Genomic DNA, 4,380 nt, shown 5'->3' on the forward strand with positions numbered 1-4,380 from the left:
GAGTTGAACTGTAAAGAAAGCTGGGTGAAGAAGAATTGATGCTTTTGAACTGCGGTGTTGGAGAAGACTCTTGAGAGTCCCTTGGACTGCAAGGACATCCAACCAGTCCATCCTAAAGGAGATCAGTCCTGGGTGTTCATTGGAAGGACTGATGTTGAGGCTAAAACTCCAATACTTTGGCCAGCTGATGTGAAGAGCTGACTCATTTGAAAAGACCCTGATGCTGGGGAAGATTGAAGGCAGGAGGAGAAGAGGACGACAGAGGATGAGATGGTTGGATGGCATCACTGACTCAGTAGACATGGGTTTGGGTGGACTCCGGGAGTTGGTGATGGACAGAGAGGCCTGGCGTGCTGTGGTTCTGGGGTCGCAAAGAGTCAGACACGACTGAGCGACTGAACTGAACTGAACTGAAATCAAAACTGAGATATCACCTCACAGTGGTAAGAATGGTCATCATCAAAAAATCTACAAACAATAAATTCTGGAGAGGATGTGGAGGAAAAGGTACCCTCCTATACTCTTGGTGGAAATGTCAATTGGTACAACCACTATGAAGAACAATAAGAAGGTTCCTTACAAATTTTAAAATAGAGCTCCCATGTGACCCAGCAATCCCACTCCTGATATATCCAGTGAAACTGAAAGTCATTCAGTCGTGTCCAGCTCTTTGCAACCCCATGAACTATACGTCCATGGACTTCTCCAGGTCAGAATCCTGGAGTGGGTAGCCCTTCCCTTCTCCAGGAGATCTTCCCAACCCAGAGATCAAACCCAGGTTTCTTACATTACAGGCAGATTCTTTACTAGCTGAGCCACACCAGAAAAATATATCATTTGAAAAGCTATATACACTATAATGCTCATTTCAGAATTATTTACAATAACCGGGACATGGAACCAACCTATTATATATTCATTGACAAAGGAATAGATAAAGAAGATGTGGTACCTACATGCCATGGAATATCGCTTGGCCATAAAAGGAGAAAACAATGGCATTTGCAGCAGCATGGATGGACCTAGAGTGCCAACCTGAGTGAAGGAAGTCAGAGAAGGGCAGTGCCATGTGGTGCCATGAAGTAAGTCAGAGAAGGGCAATGCCATGTGGTGCCATGAAGTAAGTCAGAGAAGGGCAATGCCATATGGTGCCATGAAGTAAGTCAGAGAAAGGCAATGCCATGTGGTACCATGAAGTAAGTCAGAGAAGGGCAATGCCATGTGGTGCCATGAAGTAAGTCAGAGAAGGGCAATGCCATATGGTGCCATGAAGTAAGTCAGAGAAGGGCAATGCCATATGGTACCATGAAGTAAGTCAGAGAAAGGCAATGCCATGTGGTACCATTAAGTAAGTCAGAGAAGGGCAGTGCCATGTGGTGCCACATGTGTGTAATCTAAAAATGGCACAAACTAATTTGTTTACAAAACAGAAATAGAATCACAGACGTAGAAAATAAACTGATGATTCCCAAGGGGGAAAGAGGGATGCGGGGTGAATTGGGAGATTGGAATTGGCACATGCACACTACTGTATATAAAATAGATGACTTACTGTATAGCATAGAGAGCTCTGCTCAATATTCTGTAATGACTTACATGGGAAGAGAATCTAAAAACACTGGATATATGTGTGTGTATACATAGATATGTGCAAATATATATATATATATATATATATATATATATATATAACTGATTCATTTGCTGTATAGCAGAAACTAGCACAACTTTGTAAATCAACTATACTCCAATAAAATTTTAGAAAAATATCAGCAAGAATCAATTACAGGAGACTAAATGATTCAATGAGGATGACTATCATTTTTATGACTTCTTATGCTGGTTCTCTAATATTTTTTCTAGATATAAGGAAACTGTTCCTTTTAAGCTAAATATGGCTTAAAGTAATTTGGTACCTTCTCACTTTGTAGGAAGAACTGAAACATTCATCTTATTCTCCCTACCTGATCCTTTCAAAATTTGGAAACTCTTAGTGAGTATTCTTATTTTTGTGCCAATATAAGCATTTGCATAATTTCTATAAGATTCAATTTTGTTTATAACAGAACATAATTGAAAACATTTTTTGTAGTGCCAACACTGGTTGGAATACCCAATTTGAAAATGTTTATAAATTCAGATATGAATAGACAACTTTAAGGAACTGACTGATGTTATGGGACCATAAATGTCCTTGAAAAAATAAACTAGTCCTTTGCCTATAGGTTTCTCAGTGGCTTTATCAGATGAGTAGGGAAGGTCACTTCTTGGTGGCTGCAGGAACCTCAAGATATTTAGGAGACCTCAAGAAGAGAGCAATTTCCTCATATCTTTAGGCATTGAAGATGAGCCTGATGGTAATCCTTTGGCTTGGCTTCCTGGCAGCCAGAGGCTTTTAAAAGTTCAATCTGAGACTCCTTATGAAAAAGTTTCAGCAAAGCAGATTTAAAAGAGCCTATATGATATTTCCAGGTGGCTCACTGGTAAAGAATCTGCCATCTCATACAGGAGACATATGGGATGCGGGTCTAATCCCTGAATGGGAAAAATCCCCTGGAGGAGTAAATGGCAACCCACTCCAGTATTCTTGCCTGTAAAAATCCGTGGAACAAGGAGCCTTGTATGCTATAGTCCATGGGGTCACAAAGAATTGGACATAGATGGGGAAACAGTGGAAACAGTGTCAGACTTTATTTTGGGGGCTCCAAAATCACTGCAGATGGTGATTGCAGCCATGAAATTAAAAGACACTTACTCCTTGGAAGGAAAGTTATGACCAACCTAGATAACATATTCAAATGCAGAGACATTACTTTGCCAACAAAGGTCTGTCTAGTCAAGGCTATGGTTTTTCCAGTGGTCATGTATGGATGCGAGAGTTGGACTGTGAAGAAAGCTGAGCGCCAAAGAATTGATGCTTTTGAACTGTGATGTTGGAGAAGACTCTTGAGAGTCCCTTGGACTGCAAGGAGATCCAACCAGTCCATTCTAAAGGAGATCAATCCTGGGTGTTCTTTGGAAGGACTCATGCTGAAGCTGAAACTCCAATACTTTGGCCACCTCATGCAAAGAGTTGACTCACTGGAAAAGACTCTGATGATGAGAGGGATTGGGGGCAGGAGGAGAAGGGGACGACAAAGGATGAGATGGCTGGATGGCATCATTGACTCAATGGACGTGAGTCTCAGTGAACTCCGGGAGTTGGTGATAGACAGGGAGGCCTGGCGTGCTGCAATTCATGGGGTCTCAAAGAGTCAGACACGACTGAGCAACTGAACTGAACTGAGCACCCACATACATATATATGATCTTTCACTATTCCTGTTGTGTGTAAGTCACTTGAGTTGCATCCAACTCTTTGCGACCCCATGAACTGTAGCCCACCAGGCTCCTCTGTCCATAGGATTCTCCAGGCAAGAATACTGGAGTGGGTGGCCATGCTCTCCTCCAGCGGATCTTCCCAACCCATGGATCAAACCCGCATCTCCTGTGGCTGTGGCATTGCATGCAGATTCTTTTACCACTGAGCCACTTGTGAAGCCCTTTCTTGCCGAAATTATGTAAATAAAGAGGACAAATTTACTGAATTTAGACTTATCTTGCCAACAAATTAGTCTTAATTTGGCTATCTTTGGTTAAAAGGGGCTGCTTCTAGAGAGAAAAATTACATTTTAGTAATAAACATTTGTGGCTATTACATTTAAATGCTGTACACAGTCTTTTAACATTTTGTTTTCCACCACTAAACTCGACTGGATCATGAATTCTAGTTTCCTCCTATTTGGAGACAACTCTTCAAACTAAAATTTTGAATTCTTCTCCCACCTTTCTGACATGGAGTCATTAAGAACTAGAATTCCCAGGTGGCTCTAGTGGTAAAGAATCCTCTTGTCAATACAGGAGATGCAAGAGATGGAAGTTTGATCCCTGCTTCAGGAAGATCCCCTGGAGTAGGAGGTTGCAATCCACTCCAGTACTCTTGCCTGGAGAATTCAATGGACAGAGGAGCCTGGTATGCTGCAGTTTAGTTCAGTTCAGTCGCTCAGTCATGTCCGACTCTTTGCAACCCCATGAACCACAGCACGCTAGGCCTCCCTGTCCATCACCAACTCCCAGAGTCCACCCAAACCCATGTCCAACGAGTCAGTGATGCCATCCAGCCATCTCATCCTCTGTCGTCCTCTTCTCCTCCTGCCTTCAATCTTTCCCAGCATCAGGGTCTTTTCAAATGAGTCAGCTCTTCACATCAGGTGGCCAAAGTATTGGAGTTTCAGCTTTAGCATCAGTCCTTCCAATGAACACCCAGGACTGATCTCCTTTAGGATGGACTGGTTGGCTCTCCTTGCAGTCCAAGGGACTCTCAAGAGTCTTCTCCAATAC

Source organism: Bos taurus, unplaced genomic scaffold (assembly GCF_002263795.3).
Source record: "Bos taurus isolate L1 Dominette 01449 registration number 42190680 breed Hereford unplaced genomic scaffold, ARS-UCD2.0 Leftover_ScbfJmS_1020, whole genome shotgun sequence".
Taxonomy (NCBI): domain Eukaryota; kingdom Metazoa; phylum Chordata; class Mammalia; order Artiodactyla; family Bovidae; genus Bos; species Bos taurus.